This window comes from Heptranchias perlo, chromosome 1 (genome assembly GCF_035084215.1).
Source record: "Heptranchias perlo isolate sHepPer1 chromosome 1, sHepPer1.hap1, whole genome shotgun sequence".
In the NCBI taxonomy this organism is placed as follows: Eukaryota; Metazoa; Chordata; class Chondrichthyes; order Hexanchiformes; family Hexanchidae; genus Heptranchias; species Heptranchias perlo.
This window is the reverse complement of record NC_090325.1, coordinates 76,432,547-76,459,443: the sequence shown is the minus strand read 5'-3', so window position 1 is coordinate 76,459,443 and position 26,897 is coordinate 76,432,547. Positions and strand designations below refer to the sequence as shown.

Sequence of the window (26,897 nt, the reverse complement as noted above, 5' to 3'; positions counted from 1 at the left end):
GTCGAGGTGCAACCCGTCCAGCCTATGCAGGTCTGACCTCCCCCAGAACTGATCACAATGCCCCAGGAATCTAAAGCCCTCCCTCCTGTACCACCTCTCCAGCCACGCATTAATCTGCACTATCCTTCTATTTCTATACTCGCACTGGGAGTAATCCGGAGATTGCTACCTTTGAGATCCTGCTTGTTAATCTCTTTCCTAACTCCTTAAAATCTGCCTGCAGGACCTCATCCCTCCTTCTGCCTATGTCGTTGGTACCGATTTGGACCACGACCGATGGTTCACCCTCCCTTCCAGAATGTCCTGCAGCCGCTCAGCGACATCCTTGACCCTGACACTTGGGAGGCAACGTACCATCCTGGAATCGCGTCTGATATTGTGTCTATGGACTTTCAAAAGACATTTGATAAAGTACCATATAATAAACTTGTTAGCAAAATTAACACCCATGAGATTAAAGGGACAGTGGCAGCGTGGATACAAAATTTATTAGGGGACAGAAAGGAGGGAGCAGTGGTGAACGGTTGTCTTTCAGACTGGAGGGAAGTATACAGTGGTGTTCCCAGGGGTCAGTATTAGGACCACTGCTCTTTTTGATATATATTAATGACCTGGACTTGGGTATAGAGGGTATAATTTCAAAATTTGCAGATGACACAAAACTCTGAAATGTAGTACACAATGTAGAGAATAGTAACAGACTTCAGGAGGACATAGACAGACTGGTGAAATGGGCAGACACATGGCAGATGAAAATTAGCGCAGAGAAGTGTGAAATGATGCATTTTGGTAGGAAGAATGAGGAGAGACGATATAAACTAAATGGTACAATTTTAATGGGGGTGCAGGAACAGAGAGACCTGGGGGTACACATAGACAAACCTTTGAAGGTGGCAGGACAAATTGAGAAGGCTGTTAAAAAGGCATACGGGATCCTTGTCTTTATAAATAGTAAACAATTTTACAACACCAAGTTATAGTCCAGCAATTTTATTTTAAATTCACAAGCTTTCGGAGGCTTCCCCCTTCGTCAGGTGAACGATGTGAAAATGATAAATTATAAATAGAGGCATAGAATACAAAAGCAAGGAAGTTATGCCAAACCTTTATAAATCACTGGTTAGGCACCAGCTGGAGTATTGTGTCCAGTTCTGGGCACCACACTTTAGGAAGGATGTCAAGGCCTTAGAGAGGGTATAGAGGAGCTTTACGAGAATGGTACCAGGGATGAAAGACTTCAGTAATGTGGAGAGACTAGAGAATCTGGGGTTGATCTCCTTAGGGTAGAGAAGTTTAAGGGTTTTGATAGAGTAAATAAGGAGAAACTGTTTCCTGTGGCAGAAGGGTCAATAACCATAGGGCAGAGATTTAAGGTAATTCGCAAAAGAACATGAGGGGAAAAAAATTTACGCAGCGAGTTGTAATGATCTGAAATGCACTACCTGAAAGGGTGGTGGAAGCAGATTCAATAATAACTTTCAAAAGGGAATTGGATAAATACTTGAAGTGGAAAAATTTACAGGGCTTTGGGGAAAGAGCAGTGGAGTGGGACTAATTGGATAGCTCTTCCATAGAGCCAGCACAAGCACAAATGGCCTCCTTCTGCGCTGTATCATTCTACGATTCTATGACATGTACTCCATAAATGGCGTTCGAATAGCTAAAGATGCAACTGATTGAGACCCGGGTGTCTTAGTACACTGGATGCTCATATGTCCAACCCATGCAGAGCATCATCAACAGAGCCAATAGAAGACTGAATTACAAAACCAAACAGTAGACTACAAGTCAAAGGAAGTCATCATAAAACTGTAGAGTGCTCTTGTCAGACCACACCTTAAGTAACGAGTCCAGCTCTGGTCACCAAGACAAAAGGGAGACGTCCAAGCAGTGGAGACAGTGCAAAGGAGAGTAATGAGGCTGATGCTTAGTGTCAAATGTCTGAGTTGTCAGGAAAGATTGGAGCAGCTTGTTCTTTTCATCCTTGAAAGGAAGTGTCTGAGAGGTATATAATAGCATGGAAAAGGTAAATCCAGAAAATTGATTTAAAGTAAGAACATAAGAAATAGGAACGGGAGTAGACCATATGGCCCCTCAAGCCTGCTCCGCCATTCAATAAGATCATGGCTGATCTTCTACCTCAACTCCACCTTCCCGCCCAATCCCCTTGATTCCCTACGAGTCCAAAAATCTATCTATCTCAGCCTTGAATATACTCAACGACTGAGCATCCACAGACCTCTGGGAAGAGAATTCCAAAGATTCACCACCCTCTGAGTGAAGAAATTCCTCCTCATCTCAGTCCTAAATGCCCGACCCCTTATCCTGGGACTGTGCTCCCTAGTTCTAGACTCTTCAGCCAAGGGAAACATCCTCTCAGTATCTACCCTGTCCAACCCTCTAAGAATTTTATACATTTCAATGCGATCACCTCTCATTCTTCTAAACTCCAAAGAATATAGGCCAAATTTACTCAATCATTCCTCATAGAACATACGAATTAAGAGCAGGAGTAGACCATTCAGCCCCTTGAGCCTGCTCTGCCATTTGATAAGATCATGGCTGATCTGATTGTGACCTCAACCCTTCCATACTTAATACTTCTATTAAAATAGTGAATATGATCACATTAAGCATTTGCACACTACAAATGCAAAAAGTAATTTCAAGACCAAAGAGATTACTAAGTAGAATCCATCAGGGTCATTTTTTGGAAAATGCACTGTTGGCGGGAATCCCGCCCGCTGGAAAGCCGTAGGTGTAATTTTACCAATATGTGAAAGACAATGGGTCAGGCTATCTACTGCCAGTGCATACCCGAAACATTATTCCCACTACCCCCCCCCCACCCCCAAATATATATAGGAACATAGGAACAGGAATAGGCCATTCAGCCCCTCGTCCTGCTCCGACATTTGATAAGATCATGGCTGATCTGTGATCTAACTCCATATACCTGCCTTTGGCCCATATCCCTTAATACCTTTGATTGCCAAAAAGCTATCTATCTCAGATTTAAATTTAGCAATTGAGCTGGTATAAATTGCCGTTTGCGGAAGAGAGTTCCAAACTTCTACCACCCTTTGTAGAAATGTTTTCTAATCTCACTCCTGAAAGGTCTGGCTCTAATTTTTAGACTGTGCCCCCTACTCCTAGAAGGAAATAGTTTCTCTCTATCCATCCTATCCGTTCCCCTTAATATCTTAAACTTCGATCAGATCACCCCTTAACCTTCGAAACTCCAGAGAATACAACCCCAATTTGTGTAATCTCTCCTCGTAACTTAACCCTTGAAGTCCGAGTATCATTCTAGTAAACCTACGCTGCACTCCCTCCAAGGCCAATATGTCCTTCCGAAGGTGCGGTGCGCAGAACTGCTCACAGTACTCCAGGTGCAGTCTAACCAGGGTTTTGTATAGCTGCAGCATAACTTCTTCCCCCTTGTACTCTCGTCCTCTAGATATAAAGGCCAGCATTCCATTAGCCTTATTGATTATTTTCTGCACCTGTTCATGACACTTCAATGATCTATGTACCTGAACCCCTAGGTCCCTTTGGACATCCACTGTTTTTAACTTTTTACCATTTAGAAAGTACCCTGTTCTATCCTTTTTTGATCCAAAGTGGATGACCTCACATTTGTCTACATTGAATTCCATTTGTCACAGTTTTGCCCATTCACCTAATCTATCAATATCGCTTTGTAATTTATGTTTTCATCTACACTGCTTACAATACCACCAATCTTTGTGTCATCGGCAAACTTAGATATGAGACTTTCTAAGTCGTGAATAAATATTGTGAATAATTGAGGCCCCAAGACAGATCCCTGCGGGACTCCACTAGTCACATCCTGCCAATGTCAGTACCTACCCATTATCCCTGCTCTGTCGCCTTTCGCTCAGCCAACTTCCTAACCAAGTCTGTACTTTTCCCTCGATTCCATGAGCTTCTATCTTAGCTAACAGTCTCTTATGTGGGACCTTATCAAATGCCTTCTGGAAGTCCATATAAATAACATCCATTGACATTCCCCTGTCCACTACTTTAGTCACCTCTTCAAAATTCAATCAGGTTTGTTAGGCACGACCTACCTTTCACAAATCCATGCTGGCTCTCCCTGATTAACTGAAAATTCTTGGTGTTCAGTCACCCTATCCTTAATTATAGACTCCAGCATTTTCCCCACAACAGATGTTAGACTAACTGGTCTATAATTCCCTGGTTTCCCTCTCCTTTCTTAAAAAGCGGAGTGACATGTGCAATTTTCTAATCCGGAGGGACAGTTCCTGAATCTAAAGAACTTTGAAAGATTATAGTTAGGGCATCTGCAATGTGCTCACCTACTTCCTTTAAAACCCTGGGATGGAAACCATCTGGTCCTGGGGATTTGTCACTCTTTAGTGCTATTATTTTCTTCATTACTGTTGCTTTACTTATATTAATTTTATTGAGTCCCTGTCCCCAATTCAATATTCGTTTTCTTGGAATTTCCGGCATGCTATCCTCTTTTTCTACTGTAAATACTGACGCAAAGTAATCGTTCAACATAAGAACAAAAGAAATAGGAGCAGGAGTAGGCCAATCGGCCCCTCGAGCCTGCTCCGCCATTCAATAAGATCATGGCTGATCTGATCCTAACCTCAAATCTAAATTCATGTCCAATTTCCTGCCCGCTCCCCATTGTCAATGACAATATCCCTACCTTCAGTTTTTAAGGGGCCAACACTGCTCCTGACCACCCTCTTTTTCCTAATGTAACTATAAAAGTTCTTCGTATTGGTTTTGATATCCATTGCAAGTTTCTTTTCATACTCTTTTTGTAGCTCTTACTATCTGTTTTGTGACCCTTTGTTGATCTTTGTATCTTTCCCATTCGCCAGGATCTGTGCCATTTTTTGCCTTTTTGCATGCCCTTTCCTTATGTCTTATACTGTCCCTTGCCTCTTTAGTTGTCCATGGCTATTTTTTTGGCAAGTAGAGTTCTTGCCCCTCAGGGGTATAAACCGATTCTGTATCACGTTAAATGTTTCTTTAAACATTTCCCACTGATCATCAGTCGTTTTACCCATTAACAGATTTGCCCAGTTTACTGTGGACAGTCTCTGTCTCATCCCATTGAAGTCGGCCTTACCCAAGTCTAGAATCTTAGCAGCTTACTCACTTTTTTCCCTTTCAAACACTACATTGAACACTACAATCCTCTCATCCCAGGAATCAATGTAGTGAACATTCATTGCTCTGCCTCCAAGGCAAGTATGTCCTTCCTTAGGTAAGGAGACCACAACTGTACACAGTACTCCAGGTGTGGTCTCAGCAAAGCCCTGTACAATAGTAGCAGGACTTCCTTACTCTCGTACTCCAACCCCCTTGCAATAAAGGCCAACATACCAGTTGTCTTCCTAATTGCTTGCTGTACCTGCATGTTAACTTTCTGTGTTTCATGTACAAGGACACCCAAATCTCTCTGAACACCAACATTTAATAGTTTCTCACCATTTAAAAAATATTCTGCTCTTCTATCTTTCCTACCAAACCTCATAATTTCACATTTCCCCATATTATACTCCATCTGCCACCTTCTTGCCCACTCACTTAACCTGTCTGTATCCCTTTGCAGGCTGTTTGTGTCCTCCTCACAGCTTACTTTCCCACCTAGCTTTGCAACGTCAGCAAACTTGGATACATTACACTCGGTCCCTTCATCTATTCATTAATACAGATTGTAAATAGCTGAGATCCAAGCACTGATCCTTGTGGCACTCCACTAGTTACAGCCTGCCAACCTGAAAATGACCTGTTTATTCCTACTCTCTGTTTTCTGTCTGTTAACCAACCCTCTATCCATAATACTCCCAACCTCATGAGCCTTTATCTTGTGTAACAACCTTTTCTGTGGCACCTTATCGAATGCCTTTTGAAAATCCAAATATACTATATCCACTGGTTCTCCTTTATCTACCCTGCTAGTTACATCCTCAAAAAACTCTAAGATTTGTCAAACATGATTTCCCTTTCATAAAATCATGTTGTCTCTGCCTAATCATATTATGATTTTCTAAGTGCCCTGTTACCACTTCCTTAATAATGGATTCCATCATTTTCCTGATGACTGAATTCAGGCCAACTGGCCTGTAGTTTCCTATTTTCTCTCTCCCTCCTTTCTTGAATAGCGGGGGTTACATTTGCTACCTTCCAATCCGCTGGGACCGTTCTAAAATCTAGAATTTTGAAAGATCACAACCAATGCATCCACCATCTCTGCAGCCACCTCTTTTAGAACCCGAGGATATAGACCATCAGCTCCATTGGATTTGTTGGCTTTTAGTCCCATTAATTTCTCCAGTAATTTTTCTTTATTAACATTAATTACTTTAAGTTCCTCACTCTCTTTGGACCCTTGGTTCCCCACTATTTTTGGTATGTTTTTTGTGTCTTCTACTGTGAAGACAGATACAAAATATTTGTTTAATATATCTGCCATTTCCTTCCCATTATAATTTCTCCTGTCTCCGCCTTTAAGGGACCCACGTTTACTTTCGCTACTCTCTTCCTTTTTACATACTTGTAGAAGCTCTTACAATCTGTTTTTATATTTCTTGCTAGTTTGGTCTCCAATTCTATTTTCTCCCTCTTTATCAAATTTTTGGTCACCCTTTGCTGGTTTCTAAATCTCTCCCAACCCTCAGGTTTACTATTTTTGGCATTATAAGCCTCTTTTAATCTTATACTATCATTAACTTCTTTTGTTAGCCACGGATGGATCACTTTTCCCGTGGTGTTTTTATTTCTCAATGAAATATATATTCATTGAGAATTATGAAATATTTCTTTAAATGTTTGCCATTGATATCTACTGTCATATCTTTTATTCTAATTTCCCAATCTACCTTAGCCAACTCGCCCCTCATACCTATGTAATTGGCCTTATTTAAGTTGAAGACTCCAGTTTCAGACTTAAGTTCGTCACTCTTGAACTCAATGTGAAATTCATCATATTATGATCACTCTTCCACAGAGGATCCCTTGCTATGAGATTACTAATTAATGACTGATTACACAATACAGAATCTAAAATAACCTTTTCTCTAGTTGGTTCCACGATGTATTGTTCTAGAAAACTGTCTCGAATGCATTCCATGAACGCATTCTCCAAACTACCTTTGCCAATTGATTTTTCCAGTCTTTATGAAGATTAAAGCCCCCCACAATTATTGCATTACCTTTGTTACAAGCTCCTCTTATATGAGAGTAGGACAAGGGGACACAAATTCAAAATAGTAAAAGGCAAATTTAGGACTGATATTAGGAAGTTCTTCACACAGAGTGATCAATACCATGGAATGGGCCTGAAATGATTTAGGAGACAATTGGATTCTGCAATGGGAGAGCTTTTTAGATTGATGGGCTAAATTAGGCAAAATGGCCTTCTTTATCCATAAATACCTTGAGATCTTTTACACTCCACTGGCGTTTCACAGCTCTAGTCTAATCTCTCACTAATAACTTCAATTTTGTACTGTCTTAATTTACATAATCAATACCCACCGGAAAACTTACCCAGAGAACAGCTAATCACATCACTTTTATAACCAATTAATTAAACTATTACGGGTTTTAACCATCCCACAGGTAAGGTACCAAATAAACAAGTTTAAATAGTTCTTAATATTTAACAGCTAAAATTAAATAAAGTAAATTGAGTTCACTTTATTTAATTTTAGCTGTTAAATATTGCTAATTATTTGGGCCTCAATCACTGCTGCTAAGGCAAAACTCCACACTTTTCTGGCTTTTTGCATTCCATTGATCTTTCACAACTCAACTTAAAAATTGAAACAGTAATAATAAGTTGAGTTATTGAGTACTGTGGCTACTTAGTGTTACACTGATTATAAACTTGAGTTTTCAAAAAAATTAATCAGTTTTACTTTTGGAGTAGACTGTATAAAGAACAGAATTTCAATGGATCACATCCAATTACCATTTGCTCGCGTTACATTTGTGATTCAGGCATAAAATATTTTCCACTTACCTGATTCTTAGGGTGAATCTTTTACATCTGCTGCCCGGCGGTAACCGGGATGGGGGGGTGGGGGGGGGGCATTAAAATGGAGACGACCTGAAAAAGTGACTGGAAATTGTCTTGTAATAAATTGAAATTATGTGTGGTTATACAGGCCTAAAGACAAAGGATTCTTAACTATTTCCAACCTCTGCCCCTGTACTGCATTTCATTCACTTTCCTAATTGTGTGACTCTTTAAATATCTGACTAATCTTTCCCAAACAAAAAGAAAAAAAAGGAAGAGAAATTGGTGTAGTGCCAGAAATCGTGGCGAAGTGGGCGTCGCATTGGCTATGCTCGCCAAAGTCTCGCTGTGAATTGGGCGTCAGATCTTATCTCCATAAAACCGGTGAGCTGTGGATGCCAATCGGACATCCTGAGGTAACTCACCAGTCGGGGCCTTTAAAAATTTGGCCAGCTCTGATGTGGAGCTGCGCAGGCCTGCTTCAAGCGGGCACGTTGGACGTTTGGAAGTCGCTGGCTTCCAATTTTGCAGATGACTTACTTCCAGGGGAATTAAGCAACAAGAAACAATTTCTCCCTGAATTTCTCCTCTTGTAGGTCCCATTGAGCGACCCTTAATTTCCTAGATGGGAGAGAGGCGACCATAAAATTGGCATGCATTTTAATTATTTTTCTGCTCCCCCATCTGCTCATGTCATTCACTGACAATCCAGCTAAGATTGTAATTCTGCTTGTAGCGAGTTGAGTGCATAAGCTTATGTGCTGCGACATTGGCACAAATATTGTATTTATTTTTAAAACCTTGGCCTCAATATCTGTATCATTGACCAAAATATGATACAGGAATTAACCTGTATTTATATTCAGTGTAAATTGTCTTGAGTGCCAAGATAAGAGAAGCTCTCACATATCAACTTTGCTTTGGGGTTTGTATAAATTAAACAAAAAACTTGTTCCTTCATGTGTAGTTTTGCAAATTGTAAAACTCACACGATAGCTGGCTGAAATGATTTAGAGACCTGTTCCTTCGGGGAGAGCGGTTCATATAAGATGCTCCCATAAGACCATAAGAGATGGGAGCAGGAGTAGGCCATTCGGCCCCTCGAGCCTGCTCCACCATTCGATGAGATCATGGCTGATCTGAATTTTACCTCAACTCCACTTTCCCTCCTTTTCCCCATATCCTTTAACGCCCTTGCTGATCAAAAATTTGTCTAACTCAGCCTTAAATGTATTCAATGACTCAGCCTCCACAGCTTTTTGGGGTAAAGAATTCCAAAGATTCACTACCCTCTGGGAGAAGAAATTCCTCCTCATTTCCATCTTAAACGGGCGACCCCTTATTCTGAGACTATGCCCCCTAGTTTTAGATTCCCCCATGAGGATCCTCTCAGCATCTACCCTATCAAGTCCCCTCAGAATCTTGCATGTTTCAATAAGATCTCCTCTCATTCTTCTGAACTCCAATGAGTATAGACCCAACCTGTTCAATCTTTCCTCATAAGACAACCCTTCCATACCTGGAATCAACTGAGTGAACCTTCTCTGAACTGCCTCCAATCCAAATATGTCCTTCCTTAGATAAGGGCACCAGAACTGTACGCAGTACTCCAGGTGTGGTCTCACCAGCACCCTGTACAGTTGTAGCATGACTTCCCTGCTTTTATACTCCATCGCCCTAGAAATAAAGGCCAATATTCTGTTTGCCTTCCGGATTACCTGCTGTACCTGTATGTTGACTTTTTGTGTTTCATGTACGAGGACACCCAGATCCCTCTGTACTGCAGCATTTTGTAATATTTCTCCATTCAAATAATATTTTGCTTTTTTATTTTTCCTCCCAAAGTGGATGACTTCACATTTTCCCACATTATATTCCATCTGCCAAATTTTTGCCCATTCGCTTAACCTGTCAATATCCTTTTGCAGGCACTTTGGGCTCGATTTTCGCACCCCCGAGCGGGTGCGTCATAGCGGGGGGGCTGTGAAAATCGAGGACTCCCTGGGCGGGTACGGAGCCCGGCTCCAACCCGCCCACTTACGGGTTCCCCAGTGATGCCCTGACATGCACCCGCATGTGGGACTCCCGTCGGCACTTAAATCCGGCGGGATGCCACTTGAAGCAATTAAACAGGTACTCAGGTCGTTTACGGACCTGATTGACCTGATATTTTAGGAGGGGTGGGATTTTGCAATGAACTGAGACTGTTTCCCATAGTGGGGGAAACACTCCCAGTTCAAATGGACGTGTTGCAGCTGTCAGCCTGTGCCAGCTGCAAAGGTCCATTTGACAGGTGGGGGGGGGCGGGGGGAGACCCTCACTCTTTGCAGGAGGCCACTCTGTCACTTTGGACAAAGTTTGGCCTCCACCACCCTCCTCCTAACAATAAAATTTACCAACTTGCACACTTACCCCGGTGTCCAGACACACGTGCCTACCTTGCGGACCCCCTCAAATGTAGATCTTCCGGATGGGGGCCGCCGTAGCTGCAGTCATGACCTCCTTGGAGGACGATCAGCATCGCCGGCCACGCCGTCCACCTCTGACACGTGGGGCTCCACAACACAGTGCTGTGACACATCCACCTGCACAGCAGGAGGGAGGGCAATGGCAGAGAGAGATGTGTCGCAGAAGGCAGTACCCTCGCCACAGGGGCTACAGGCTGAGGCTCAGCTTCCTGGACCTCTCTGAGCAGCAGTGCACACGGAGGCTCAGAGTCACTCGACATGTAGTCGTGGACATCTGCAGCCTCCTTCATGCCGAGCTGCTCCCTGCTGGCCCGAGCACCATCTTCTTACCTGTTGCTTTGAAAGTCACCACTGCCCTCAACAACTTCTCCTCCGCATCCTTCCAGGGTGCCACCGGGGACAATGCTGACGTCTCTCAGTCGTCTGCACAAAAGAGCCCTGCAAATACACCTACACCCACTCTGCAGTGACACAATGGGTGGCATCAGTTGTGGGTCTTCATAGTGATCCTCAGGAAAGGGCATTATTGCACAAACCAGACAAGATTCGCAAAGACGTGGCAGTAGTGGTGACAATATAATATGTTATGTGAGTTGATCAGAGATTAAATACAGGTAAAAACCATGACAAACCCTCAAACACCCTTGTGCATCCCCTTCCTGCTCACGACACGTTTGCCTTACGCTTCCTACTGCACATATATGATGCATGCCCTGTGGCTGCAGCACAGGTAGTGGCAGGTTGAGTGAGGCTGACCGTGAAAGAGAATTGAGAGGGTGAGTATGAGATAGAGCCATGAGATTGTATGAGGATTGGGTTGAGTGGTAGTGGGGGATGAGTACTGGCGAGGTGAGTAAGTGCAGGTAAGATGAGGATGAGCTTTGAGTGGGTGTGAGGGGTGATGTGATAGAGTAGTGTTGGCATTGCAGAAGGAGATGTGGGGTGGGGCAGTGATGTGGCAGACGGAGTGTAGGGGAATGAGTAAGTGTACTCACTTCGGCTGATCTAATTAGGTCATTGAAGCGCCTCCTGCACTGTATGCAGGTGCACGATATATTGGTGGTGCAGGTGACCTCCTCTGCCACCTTGAGCCAGGCCTTCTTGTTGGCAGAGGCAGGCCATTTCCTCCCGCCTGCCGGGGGGAAGATCTCTGTCCTCCCCCTCTTCCTCACCCCATCAATAAGAGCTGGAGTGAGGCATCATTAAACCTGGGAGCAGCCTTTCCCCTGGGCTGCTCCATGCTGTAATTTTTCCTATTTTCTGCAGCATCAGTCAGTGGAGGACTGGCCCTTTAAATAGGGCTCCTCCGGCTGACAGCCTATGCTGCGCATGCACAGTCCGCCGGCTGCACAGCTTTCCAGCGCGAAACCTGGAAGCACAGGTAAGTGGCTCCAATTAGCCTGCAATTGCATGCGGAGCACATTGATTTCACTGGCGCGTTACCCACATGCCCAGTCGACCCCCCACTGTGAACCCGCTGCCCTCCTAATATCGGGCCCTTTGAGTCTTCATCGCAACTTGCTTTTCCACCTATCTTTGCATCATCAGCAAATTTGGCCTCAAGACATTCTGTTCCTTCTTCCAAGTCATCGATATATTTTGTAAATAGTTGAGGGCCCAGCACTGAGCCCTGCAGCACCCCACTAGTTACAGATTGCGATTTTGAAAATGACCCTTTTATCCCAACTCTTTGTTTTGTGTTAGTTAGCCAATTCTCTATCCATGCCAGTATATTACCCCCAACACCATGAGCTCTTATCTTGTGCAGTAATCTTTTATGTTGCACCTTATTGAATGCCTTTTGGAAATCCAAATGTACTCCATCCATTGGTTCCCCTTTATCCACCCTGCCCGTTACTTCCTCAAAGAATTCTAATAAACTTGTCACTCACGATTTCCCCTTCATAAAACCATGTTGACTCTCCTTGATTGTATTATGAATCTCCAAATGTCCTACTACTACTTCCTTAACAATGGATTCTAGAATTTTCCCAATGACAGATGTTAGGCTAACTGGTCTATAGTTACCTGCTTTCTGTCTCACTCCCTTCTTGAATCGGGGTGTTACATTTGCGGTTTTCCAGTCCACTGGGACCTTTCCAGAATCTAGTGAATTCTGGAAGATTACAACCAATGCATCCACTATCTCTGTAGCCAATTCCTTTAAGACCCTCAGATGTGAGCCATCAAGTCCAGGGGACTTGTCAGCCTTTGGACCCATTAGTTTACCTAGTACTTTTTCTCTAGTGATTGTTTTTAGTTCCTCCCTCCCCTTTGCCCCTTGATTTTCTACTATTATTGGTATTTTGTTAGTATCTTCTGAGAAGACAGATACAAAATATCTGTTCAATTCCTCTGCCATTTCCTTGTTTTCCATTATTATTTCCCCAGTCTCATCCTCTAAGGGACCAATGTTTACTTTAGCTATCCTCTTCCTTTTTATATTCTTGTAGAAGCTTTTACTGTCAGTTTTTATATTTCTTGCTAGTTTACTCTCATAATTTATTTTCTCCCTCTTTGTTATACTTTTAGTCATCCTTTGTTGGTTTTTAAAGTTTTCCCAACCTTCAGGCTTACCAGTAATCTTTGCCATGTTGTATGCTTTTTCTTTTAACCTGATACCATCCTTTACTTCCTTAGTTAACCATGGTTGGTTCACCCCTTGTGTGGAGTCTTTCCTCCTCACAGGGATATATTTTTGTTGCAAGTCATAAAATATCTTTTTAAATGTTTGCCACTGCTTATCCACCATCATACCATCTAATCTGTTTACCCAGTCCACTTTAGCCAATTCCACCCTCATTCCTTTATAATTGCCCTTATTTAAGTTAAATACAGTAGTTTCAGACCCAAGATCCTCGCTCTCAAACTGGATGTGAAATTCTATCATGTTATGATCACTGCTTCCCAAGGGATCCTTTACTTTGAGATCATTAATTAATCCTGTTTCGTTACCCATTACCAGATCCAAAATCCTCCATTGCATTAGTCTTGCTTCGCATTGTCCACATGGAGATTTTATTCATTCTTCCATTACTTGTGCCAATTTTTTTCCACTTTGCTTTATATATTTACTGGCATCTTCTTCTTTTGCCATTTTGGGCTTGGATATTTCGCAACTATTTTGTATGGTGATGTAAATATTTATTGTAGAGGAGCATGCCAAGACAGGGTGACCAGGTGAGTTGAGTATTTTTGGCAGTGTGCCTGAACTCTTAGTTATGCAGTCATATATATTATGACTGATGTTCTTGTGTTGTCCCTAAAAACATGCGTTTATCAAAACCTTCCGGTGTAAAATATTGATAACCATCCTCATGGAGAGAAGACTTCAACAACAACAACAATTTACATTTATATCGTGCCTTTAACGTAGAAAAATGTGCCGAGGGGCTTCACAGAGTTGTAATCAGAGAAAAAAGGATATGAAGGAGATATTTTGGAAGGGGTCCAAAAGATTGGTCAAAGAGGTGGGTTTTAATAAAGGTGTTAAAAGAGGAAACTGAGGTGCAGTGGCTTAGGCAGGAATTTTCAGAGTGTGGGGCCTAATTGGCTGAAGGCACGGCTACCAATGGTGAGACAAAAATGGAAGACGCACAAAAGACCGGAGTCAGAGAAATAGAGAATACCAGCAGGAGTTGTTGGGGGTGGGGAGGGGTGGTAGTGGGGGGGGTTATTCTCTATTTATATAGTGCCTTTAACATAGAAAAATGTGCCACAGAGCGTCTCCTCTCTCAGGAAGGTTATAGAGATTGGGACTGGTGAGGCCGTGATGACATTTAAAGACAGGATGAGAATTTTAAATTGGAGGTAATGTGGGACCAGCACTCAATGTAGGTCAACGGGACCAGGATGATAGATAAGTGGGACTTGGTGTGTGATAGGATATGGGCAGCAGAGTTTTAGATGAACTGAAGATTATGGATGGTGGAGAATGAGAGGCCAGCCAGGAGAGTATTGAAATAGTCAAATCTGGAGGTGACAAAAGCATAGGTGAGGTTTTCAGCAGCAGAAGAAATTATGTAGGCATGGAGGTGGGTGATGTTACAGAGATGGAGGTGGGCAGTCTTTATGATCGATTGTAAGCTTGGTTCAGGACTGAATAGGACACCAAGGCTGCGAACTGTCTGGTTCAGCCTAAGACAATAGCTGGGATATGGGGAATGAAATCGGTGGCAAGGATTTGTAGTATGTAGTGGAGGCCAAAAACGATGGCTTTGGTCTTCCCAATGTTTAACTGGAGAAAATTGCAGCTCGTCCTGAACTGCAAGCTACTAGCACACAAAATGTGCTACTTTTCATAGCAATAATTCATGTGAAAAACAGGCACTTGAAGGTCAGTATGTCTACTAAAGATGATCAGCTGAACAGAATCAACAATATATAGACATAAACGCAATAGGATGTTCATATGGGGATGATGATGAAGATCATAAATGTTTATCTTCTAGGTTTGGGTATTTTGACACAATTTTAACCAGCTATGAACATTAGACCATTTAATTGACACCAATCGGGGCATAATTTTTACTCTGAGCCGGGCACCCCGCGCGTCAGCAGATACTCGCGTGGGGAACCCGGACGCGAATTGAGCGCGTTGCAATCTGAGATCGCAACTCAATTGAAGATAAGCATTTGTGCTTCCGGGTTTCTCGGGTGCCAGGCAGCCAGATTGACAGGCTGGCCGTCTGTTGGCAGTGAATGGAGCTGCAAATTAGAGAGGGGGGAAGGAGGGAAGAGAGAGGTCATCGGGCTTGGAAAAAATTAGGGGGGGTGCGCAGGAGGGACGTGGACAACATCAGCGGGAACAGCCAGCATCGAACATCGGGGGGGGTCAGCAAGCGACGACATCGGGGGGTCCAGCCAGCATCAGAGATCGGGGGGGGGGGGGGTCTCATCAGCCGATCGCAGGGGTCCTGTCGGCCAGGTGAGCTTGTTGGGCCTGGATGAAGCACTCCTGCTCCTCCAGGCCCACAAGAAGTGCACCTGATGTGAATCAGAAGCGATGGGAAACCCAAACAGGTTAGGTTAAATTTGTTTTAAGTGTCGAATACATAAAATATTAAATACCTCAAGTATTTTAATAACATACATTGCCCTTTTAAGTATAGGCTTGCCGCATTTAAGTGGGGGCGGGACTTCCTGGTGTCTGCTTTGCACATGCATACAAATCTGCCTGGGTTAAACCCAGAAGTGGGCGAGTTGGAGCCAGGATTTAGTCCCGTTCCAAAAAGCTGTTATTTTAACCTCCCACCGCTCTCAAACCACTCATTCTTGGGGGTTAAAATTTACCCCCAAATACAAAGTACCATCAACTTAATTGTTTATTTCTGATTTGAGCAAGCAGCTTTCTTTCTACCGTCTACCTTAATGCGATTACAAGATGGGTTCTTGTGGTACGCTAACTCTTTAACAATTTTGCGATTGTGACATTGGCATATCAAAATATTTGTCCCTTTCCAAGTGGTTCTGTGACAGTAGATCAGACATATCGGGGATAATTTTACAGAATCTTGCATCTGACCAGAGGTTCACCCACCTGGAGCAGATGTTGCAAACTCAGGCGTGTGTTCTCACAATTTTATATTCAGAATACAAAGTTGTGAGAATTCCCAATATGTACTTCCAGTGAGCAAAGCTGCATGCTGGTACTTTGTAAAATTACTCCTCTCATTTCCAAGCATATTGACTTATACTGAAGACGTAGTTCCAGTTCAAGTGTGATGTTTAAAACATTTGTTTAAAACTAGGTGAAAACCAGAGAAACTGTGGATAAAAATTCCATTTTTGTCACAAGCAACCAGTGGTATTTAACTTAATGAGAAGTTTTCAGAAAATCAGGTAATTTCTATGATGAGTAGCATCTTGTTTTGCATGTTTGAACCATTGTTTTATATGCTCTTACTTCATTCTTTTAAGACTGCTACACTGCTTGTTCTTTTGACTTACAAGCATGATGAACTTCGTGCACTAATTGTGAGCCTACCTTATACTTCTTAGCATCAGATAGGACGGGTTTAAGTACTTAACTATGATTACTGATAATTGGATGGTTTAACTTTCTGCCAGTGGAAGACGGTGCATGTGGGCAAACAGTAGCAGAGGAGGAGGAGGAGGAGGAGGATAAAAACATAAGAAATAGGAGCAGGAGTAGGCCTGCTCTGCCATTCAATAAGATAATGGCTGATCTTCCACCTGAAACTTAACTTCCCCGCCCCATCCCCATATCCCTTGATTTCCTTAGTGTCCAAAAATCTATCAGTCTCAGTTTTGAATATACTCAGCAACTGAGCATCCACAGCCCTCTGGGGTAGAGAATTCCAAGGATTCACAGCCCTCTGAGTGAAGAAATTTTTCCTCATCTCTGTCCTAAATGGCTGACCCCTTATCCTGAGACTATGACCTCTAGTCTTGACTCTCCAGCCACAGGAAACAGCTTTTCAACATCCACCCTATCAAGCCCTCTAAGAATTTTATACGTTTAAATGAGATCACCTCTCATTCTTCTAAACTCCGAAGAATATAGACCCATTCTACTCAATCTCTTCTCATAGGTAACCCTCTCATCCCAGGAATCAATCTAGTGAACCTTTGTTGCACCCTCTCTAAGGCAATATATCCTTCCTTAGATAAGGTGAGCAAAACTGTACACAGTACTCCAGGTGTGATCCCACCAGAGCCCCACATAATTGCAGCAAGACTTCCTTACTCTTGTACTCCAATTCTCTTGCAATAAAGGCTAATATACCTTTTGCTTTCCTAATTGCTTGCTGTACCTGCATGTTAACTTTCTGCGATTCGTGTACAAGGACACCCAAATCCCTTTGAATACCAACATTTACGAGTCTCTCATCATTTAAAAAATATTCTCTTCCTCCTTCCAAAGTGGATAATTTCACATTTCCCCACTTTATACTCCAACTGCCATCTTCTTGCCCAATCACTTAACCTGTCCATGTCCCTTTGTAGCCTCCTTGCGTCCTTCTCACAACTTATTTTCCCACCTAATTTTGTATCATCAGCAAACTTGGATACCTTACACTCGGTCCCTGCATCTAGGTCATTAATATAGATTGTAAATAGCTGAGACCCAAGAACCGATCCTTGCACCACCCCACTAGTTACAACCTACCAACCCGAAAATGACCCGTTTATTGCTACTCTGTTTTCTGTCTGTCAACCAATCCTCAATCCATGCTAATATATTACCCCCAATCCCATGAGCCCTAATCTTGTGTAACAACCTCTTATGTGGCATCTTATCGAATGTCTTTTGAAAATCCAAATATACCACATCCACTGGTTCCCCCTTATCTACCCTGCTAGTTACACCCTCAAAAAACTCTAATAGATTTGTCAAACACAATTTCCCTTTCATAAAACCGTGATGACTGCCTAATCATATTAAGATTTTCTAAGTGCCCTGTTACCAGGTCCTTAATAATAGATTATAGCATTTTTCCTACAACTGATGTCAGGCTAACTGGCCTGTAGTTTCCTGTTTTCTCACTCCCTCCTATCTTGAATAGCAGGGTTACATTTCCTATCTTCCAGTCCACTGGGACTGCTCTAGAATCTAGGGAATTTTGGAAAATCATAAACAATGCATCCAACATCTCTGCAGCCACATCTTTTAGAACCCTAAGATGTATGTGAGTGCAAAAGAGAAGGCTGAAGCATTTGCAACCATCTTCAGCCAGAAGTGTCAAGTGGATGATCCATCTCGGCTTCTTCCCGAGATCCCCACCATCACAGAAACCAGTCTTCAGCCAATTCGATTCACTCCACGTGATATCAAGAAATGGCTGAGTGCACTGGATACAGCAAAGGCTATGGGCCCCAACAACGTCCCGGCTGTAGTGCTGAAGACTTGTGCTCCAGAACTAGCTGCGCCTCTAGCCAAGCAGTTCCAGTACAGCTACAACATTGGCATCAATCCGACAATGTGGAAAATTGCCCAGGTATGTCCTGTCCACAAATAGCAGGACAAATCCAATCCGGCCAATTACCGCCCAATCAATCTCCTCTCAATCATCTGCAAAGTGATGGAAAGTGTCATCAACAGTGCTATCAAGCGGCATTTACTCCCCAATAACCTGCTCACCGATTCTCTGGGTTCCGCCAGGACCACTCAGCTCCAGAACTCATTGCAGCCTTGGTCCAAACATGGACAAAAGAGCTGAATTCCAGAGGTAAGGTGAGAGTGACTGCCCTTTACATCAAGACAGCATTTGACCAAGTGTGGCATCAAGGAGCCCTAGTAAAATTGAAGTCAATGGGAATCAAGGGGAAAACTCTCTAGTGGCTGGAGTCATACCTAGCAGAAAGAAGGATGGCAGTGGTTGGTGGAGGCTAATCATCTCAGTCCCAGGACATTGCTGCAGGAGTTCCTCAGGGCAGTGTCCTAGGCCCAACCATCTTCAACTGCTTCATCAAAGACCTTTCCTCCATCATAAGGTCAGAAGTAGGGATGTTCTCTGATGATTGCACAGTGTTCAGTTCCATTTGCAACCCCTCAGATAATCACTTGCCTGGATGAGTGCAGCTCCAACAACACTCAAGAAGCTCGACACCATCCAGGACAAAGATTGGCACCCCATCCACCACCCTGAACATTCACTCCCTTCACCACCGGCGCACCGTGGCTGCAGTGTGTACCATCCACAGGATGCACTGCAGCAACTCGCCAAGGCTTCTTCAACAGCACCTCCCAAACCCTCGACCTCTGCTACCGAGAAGGACAAGAGCAGCAGGCACATGGGAACAACATCACCTGCACGTTCCCCTCCAAGTCACACACCATCCCGACTTGGAAATATATCGTCGTTCCTTCATCGTTGCTGGGTCAAAATCCTGGAACTCCCTACCTAACAGCACTGTGGGAGAACCTTCACCACACGGACTGCAGCGGTTCAAGAAAGCGGCTTCTCCAGGGCAATTAGAGATTGCAATAAATGCTGGCCTTGCTAGCAATGCCCACATCCCATGAACAAATAAAAAAAACAGCCGTGGCAAGTTGCTGTAGTGCATCTTGTAGATGGTACACACTGCAGCCAAGATGCGCCGGTGGTGGAGGGTGTGAATGTTTAAGGTGGTGGATACGGTGCCAATGAAGCGGGCTGCTTTGTCCTGGATGGTGTCAATCTTCTGTGTTGTTGGAGCCGCACTCATCCAGGCAAGTGGACAGTATCCCATCACACTCCTGACTTGTGCCTTGTAGATGGTGAAAAGGCTTTGGGGAGTCAGGAGGTGAGTCTATCGCCACAGAATACCCAGCCTCTGACCTGCTCTTGTAGCCACAGTATTTATGTGGCTGGTCCAGTTAAGTTTCTGGTCAATGGTGACCCCCAGGATGTTGATGGTGGGGGATTCGGCAATGGTAATGCCGTTGAATATCAAAGGGAGATGGTTAGACTCACTCTTGTTGGAGATGGTCATTGCCTGGCATGAATGTTACTTGCCACTTATCAACCCAAGCCTGGATGTTGTCCAGGTCTTGCTGCATGCGGGCACGCACTGCTTCATTATCTGAGGGGTTGCGAATGGAACTGAACACTGTGCAATCATCAGCGAACATCCCCACTTCTGACCTTATGATGGAGGGAAGGTCATTGATGACGCAGCTGAAGATGGTTGGGCCAAGGACACTGCCCTGAGGAACTCCTGCAGCAATGTCCTGGGGCTGAGATGATTGGCCGCCAACAACCACTACCATCTTCCTTTGTGCTAGGTATGACTCCAGCCACTGGAGAGTTTTCCCCGATTCCCATTGACTTCAATTTTACTAGGGCTCCTTGGTGCCACACTCTGTCAAATGCTGCCTTGATGTCAAGTGCAGTTACTCTCCCCTCACCTCTGGAATTCAGCTCTTTTGTCCATGTTTGGACCAAGGCTGTAATGAGGTCTGGAGCTGAATGGTCCCGGCAGAACCCAAACAGAGAATTGGTGAGCAGTTTATTGGTGGGTAAGTGCCGTTTGATAGCACTGTCAACCAGCTGAATAGTTTGTAGATGGCCTAGAGGACCTCCCCACCAGCGCCTTTTACAGGGACCATGCAAGATTTACAGGTTAGTTGCTGGATTAGTGCTTCTGGCTGCTGATGCATTTGTACCTGTTTTTGGAGGTCTCCTATACTTGAATACTAGGACTAGGGGACACAGCCTAACATTTAGAGTGAGGACTTGCAGGAGTGAAGTTAGGAAACGCAAAGAGTGGTAGAAGTTTGGAACGCTCTTCTGCAAATGGCAGTTGATGCTAGCTCAGTTGTTAATTGTATATCTGAGATTGATAGATTTTTGTTAATCAAAGTTATTAAGGGATATGGGGCTACAGCGTGTATATGGAGCTAGGTCACAGATCAACCATGATCTCATTGAATGGTGGAACAGGCTCGGGGGGCTAAGTGCCAGTGCCACTTGCTGCTTCCTGTTATGCACCACCTTCTCCTGTAAGAAAGCGGGATGTGGGTCGGTGAGTATCCTGCAGTATTTTCGGGTGATGTGCCTGTCATGGTTGAATAGCTGCCAGTGTGTGTGACCTGAGTTGTGGGTGTGGCTTGCAACAGTGGTAATGTGTGAGGGTGAAAGGAAGCATCTGATTGGAAGAGTTGAGTACTGATGGGAAGAGTTTGTTGGTAAATGGGTGATGGGGGGTCCTGTGCGTGCAGCAGTCGATGCGGTTAGTGGTGTAGTTGGTATGAGATGCCACTTGACAGTTGACTTCCCTCATCTTGACCACTCGTGTCAAAGCATTGAACTTCTTCCTGCACTGCATCCTTATTCAAGGTGCTGTTTGCCCGGCATTGACTTCGTCTCCTACTGCCTCCCACTGCCTTTTGAGCATATGTCTGGAGGGCCTCTTGCCCCCCTGCAGATATAGGATGCCCCTTCTTCTGTCCACCTCTTGCACCAAGGCCTCCACTGCATCATCAGAGAACCTTGGTGCACACTCTCTTGCAGGCCTGGTACAAACTCCGATCGGCAGATTGGTGAGGTCTGGCGTGCAGATTGGAGGATGTGGGATTTAATACCGTGCAAACTTTATTCAATGTTTTAACATAACTCATCAGCTTGTAAACATAGGGATGGGACCTGCATCTGTGAAGTCTGATCTCTGTTCAGACTCCTTGCGGACCGTATCTTATATTTTGCACATAAGAGGTGCAGGCTGCCTTTAAGAGGTGCGAGCAACGCATGCAATATCTGGGCCCCCTGCTGGTGAGAAGTGAGAAGCTGGTGAGAACAACACAGACAGTCCTGGCTCCTGCGCTACAATCAGCTAAGTGAGGAGGCAGCACGAATCTCACATGCTGCCTGCATCGGAACCACCGGGCGCGGGTTAATCACGCACCGTGATACCCGCATCTGGATTCAGGGATTAACCAAATTAACCCCCTAGATGTTTTAAAAAGGCATTTTAAGTGTCACAAACAATTGTCGTGCATCAGTTGGCAAGTAAATTTCAAAAGACTGCATTGCATTGACCTTCACCTTTTCAATGAAGTGAGTATCTTTTGTGGGCTGCTCGGATTTCTGCATTTTCAGCATCATTTTTCTAGTTGAGTGAACAGTTCCTTTTGAAGACTGACTATATTCGACACCACAGTCATCAATTCAGCTGTACACTCTTCAAAGTTGCTTTGATAATGATATTGTGCTTTTTCTTAGCATCTTATATTCTCTATCTCTGTCACAAATTCTGAACAATGATCATCACATGAAGGGGCTGAGATTCATAAGGAGAAAAATCAATGTCCAATATTTCTCACTTTCACTTTCTCTCCCACACAAACATCACCTAATTAAATACACTGAGACATTCAGTTCTAATGTATTTACAGTAGCAGTGTAATTAATAATGTTGTAATAAGTAGGGACAGTTTTAACTTGAATTACTTGTAGTTTGAGATGTTAAAATAACACTGAAGGAATCATATAGCCTACACTCATGGGACCATTTAACTATAGAGAAATTGAGTTAAGCAGGTTTGTATCCTTGAAATCTATGGTGGGGGAGGAGAAATGAGTGCCACACAACAACATGCAAATGTATGGAGCTTATCATAAATATATCATATTGCCAGTGTATCATTGTACCTGTGATCTAACTTTTTATTGGTTAGTCATCTGTAGGCAAGTGGCAAACCTGTTGCAACCAGTTGGCTGGAATGGATAAAAATATCCAGTGTTGGAATGGGTCAGCATAAAATACTGAAGCATAATCTTGAGAATCTCACTCAGCCCAGTCATTCAGTCTCGCCAATTGCTGAGTGCTACCTTGTACACTTGTACATTGTGTTTCGTTGTGAGGGTGAGCCGGGAGTACATTGTGGCTGTTAAAAGTTACTCGTGCCATTTGAAATCGTTGGAAGGAGTTTTTTTTTGTGTCTGTATTCTTAAACTTCTTTTAGGCTCAAATAATCCATCCTGTATACTTTTGTTCATTTTCCTTCGGTAAGTAATGTTTAGATATTTTGTATCATATTTACTTTCACTATGCCTGTGCTTGATAGCTTTTCTTTTGTTAATTAAATTCTAATTTCTAGTAGTTGAGCTTCTGAAACTTTATTTCAGAACAATCTCCACAAAACAATGAGACACACTGTACAGTACAATGCATTTATAGAAATTAAGTTTTTAACCATTTTTGTAAACATGTGCATGATATATAGGATTTAGTGTTGTGTGGTCCAGAAATCCACAGTAGATTTCACATTTAACGTTTTTCATTTTGGATCTGAGTGTGAGTCTGTCTGAGATTCACAGCAATTCCATATAATACATAAATTAGTTTGCTGTTAGACTCTGTTATTGAATCCTTTAAAGAAACTCTTTTAAATTATGCAAAATACTTAATTAAAATACTTCATTATGATGCATCATTGCCCTGAAATCATGCTTAGCGATCGTACCTTGTTTAAAGAATTTTATTTGTTTTTTTGTTGCTGTGAGGTACACCTGAATTTGTGCTTTTTCCTGTCCTGGATTTTGCATTTGTTTGCAGTAATATGGAATGGAGCAGCCAATTGCAAACAGCTGCTGTTGGACATTTAATCCGTTAAACAAGCCTGTAACAGGCTACTTGAGCAGTAGAAATAGTTTGTACGTGAGGAAGGCTGTGTTACTGTAGTGAATTAGCAACCATGGAATGAAGGAAAAGGTCAAGAAAAGCATACTTTGAAGACAGTTCCCTGCTGACATTTATTGGGGCGGGGTGCAGCTTCACAGAAATGTCATCTTCGGGCCAGAGGGAAAGTCAAAATAGCCACACTTAATGGAGCAAGCTTTGTGAGAAATAGTCCAGAGTCTGCCACACCTGGGCCAAAATGCAAGTTTTTTGACCCCAAGAAAAGTACCAAAGTAAGGAGCCGCAGCAATAGTGTGTTTTATAGCGCGTCATATGTGTGCATACAGGCATGTGAAAATTCTCAGTCATTACTTCCTGACATATGGAACAGTAAATCATTTTGGCCATGTTAAAACTACTTTGGTTGCATCCCATTAGCAATGTTTACACCTTGTACAATTATTAAAAGTACATTGGAAGTGCAGGATTACTAACATATGGCATTTCATTTTTCCCTTTCTGTGATAAGTTAGTCTTCAATTTTGCCGAGCAATGGAGTACAGACAGTGAAAGTTTACAGGTGAAAATCCTCGTTCCCTACATGGAGACTACAAGGACCATCCTTATCATTGAGTTCATTGAGAGAGTAAGAGTTACAGAAGGTGGAGCTCCTATCTGTGAAGCTGTTTACTCTTTATGATAATGTGCAATGCCCTTTTGCTTGCCAAAGTGATAATAAATTGAATTGAAACACAATCACTGTACATAGCATGTTGTTGCAGTCTTTTAAAAAAAATGCCTAACAATCAAATCTTGCTTATGCTTATTTTGTTATTGAAGTGGCAAGGACCCAGTTGGGATCCATGTGTATAAGAGTAGGAAGCTGCCGCTCAGCATTACTGTGCATTACCATTCTCCAGTCTCACAAAGGCCAGCCAAGAAACAGCTTTTGGGGGGCAGAACCTCTGCCCACCCCAAACCTGGCCATTGGCTTAAGAGAGGGTGCAGCGTGGGGACTTACCAGATTTAATATAAGTTTAAGAAAATGGTAATGGAGAAAATTAAGAGACTAAAGATAGACAAATCTCCAGAACCTGATGATTTCTACTCCAAGTGTTAAAAGAAGTAAGTGAGGAAATTGTAGATGCTTTAGTCATGATCTTCCAAAACTCTCGATTCAGTAATTGTCCCCTTGGATTGGATAATTGCCAATGTCACTCCATTATTTAAGAAGGGTGGGAGAGACAAACTAGGAAATTCTAGGCCTATTAGTCTAACATCTGTTGTGGGGAAATTACTCAAATCTGTTATTAGAGACAGAGTGGCTTGAGCATTTTTCACACAATACACCAACTGAGGCCTAACCAATAATTTATTAACGTTTAGCGTAACTTCCCTGCTTTTGAACTCTTTAAAAGCAAACGGGATCCTTGGCTTTATAAACAGCCTTGTCAACTTGCCCTGCCACCTTCAAAGATTTGTGTATGTGAAGCCCCAGCTCTCTCTGTTCCTGCAACCCCTTTAAAATGGCAGGGGTGATCTCCACCTTCTTAAAAATCCACACCAAGTCAGACCCTTGACTTTGTAATATTTTATCAAAAATAATCAACAAACCCATCTCTGTGCAAAGTTTTTTTTTGACCCTCAAGTTTCTGATGTCTTTCCATCGGGGGATAATTATATATATATATGTATATATAGGTCATACCATGTAGGGGGCAATAGCCCAGACAGAAGGTCAGACTTATTTTCGTGTGCACTAAGGCCTTTCACCCATCCAGATGAAAGATTGATTGGTGTTTACATTGCAAGCTTGATCATATTTTGATCTGTGAGCTCTTTCCTCACTTGGCTTGATACAGAAATGCTTTACATATTGTACTGTGAAGCCAGGACAGAAAGCAGAGTCATAGAAAACCCGTTTGAATGTTCCGATTACCAACTCGTCTGCATACTTTGATACATGGAAAAAGCATCAGCATTTGAAGCGTTAAGTTGAGGTTTCTGCTGCTACTGTTGTGTTCATGTGTGTTTTTTTTAATAAGATCCAGAAGACACAAACTGGTTTTGCCAAGTTTGTTGTGTTTATCCTTTTTAAATATATTGAATGTTTCTTACAAATTATCTTTAACTCACTAACCAGGTTACTCACTCAGCAATAAAGTAGATTGAACTGGATGAAGTAGGAAAACAATAATAAGGTCTCATTATTTCAGTCTTGGGAGTCAAATTGCAGATCATGCTGGTGGCATGAGAGAGTAATCTCATGAAGTACAGCCTGGAAATTCCTGGCAGGCTGCTGCGCCACAGTAAGTGCGGCGGGCTGGGACTTCCACCCACCAGTCTGCTTTAGTGTCTTCCCCCATCTGAAATCTCGGGTGTGGTCGCCAGCATAAAGGACATGTCCGTCTACGCCACTTACAGTGCTCCCTGGGTGTCCCCCGGATTGGACGGGAGGGGGGAAAGGCAAGGAATTTCAATGTGGCTCCTTGGTGCTTCATAGGGGTCAGGCCATTCTGCCTGAAGATGCCATTTTTAAAAAACCTGAATCAAGTGACACTTGCTGCGTTACTAGTGGCAATTAATCATTCTTGTCATTCAGAAACTGGCATTATGGATACCACTTCTGCCAGGATGTAATCCTGGCAAGCAAAATATGCCTTACAAGCTGATGTACTTTCCATTGGTGGCAAAGGAGCCAGCGCTGATAGGATTTCTGCTGGGTAATATCATCTCCTTCTGATATGAACACGGAGTTCGAGACAAGAAGCATCTACCCGTGTCCCATTAGAATTTCAGAAACTACAACAATAAGAGCAGAGACCCGGCAGAACCAGGTCCCTCCTCAAGTTCTTCATCTACCTTCACAAATTAACAACAATTTTACATAATCAGAAGCCTGGAATTTTCAGTCCTCTGTATAGTTTACGGATGTTTGGTATATTAACCCCAATAGTGACCCTCCAGTTAATGCCTGTATCACTGTATTTCAGATGTACTGATTTGATCAGATTAAGTACCATCTGGATTTCAGACTGAGTGTTGCTTTCAGAATTGTTACATTGGTCCAATTTATTTATATCCATAAATGTCTTGTTTTTTAATTAAGTACATACATCCATTATTTGTTATTATGGAGGCTTTTGTTGTGAAGCTACAGTAGGTGGGATGATATGTTAAGCAGTCAGCTGATTAAGGAATTTTGTTAGTCTAGAATTTGAAATGTGCGATATTTGAAACTTACCAGATATCCTTACACAGTAACCTTTTAAGCCCTTAAATTACACTGTGGGATAATAGCATACAGATGTTTAACAAGTTTATCTGAAAAG

General features: G+C 42.9%; 1 protein-coding gene across 1 annotated transcript in view; it reads left to right on the top strand.

The window, feature by feature from the left end:
* Nucleotides 1–26,897, top strand: part of slc7a2 (solute carrier family 7 member 2) — a 182,337-nt gene that overhangs the window by 53,595 nt on the left and 101,845 nt on the right. The window lies entirely within an intron of this gene.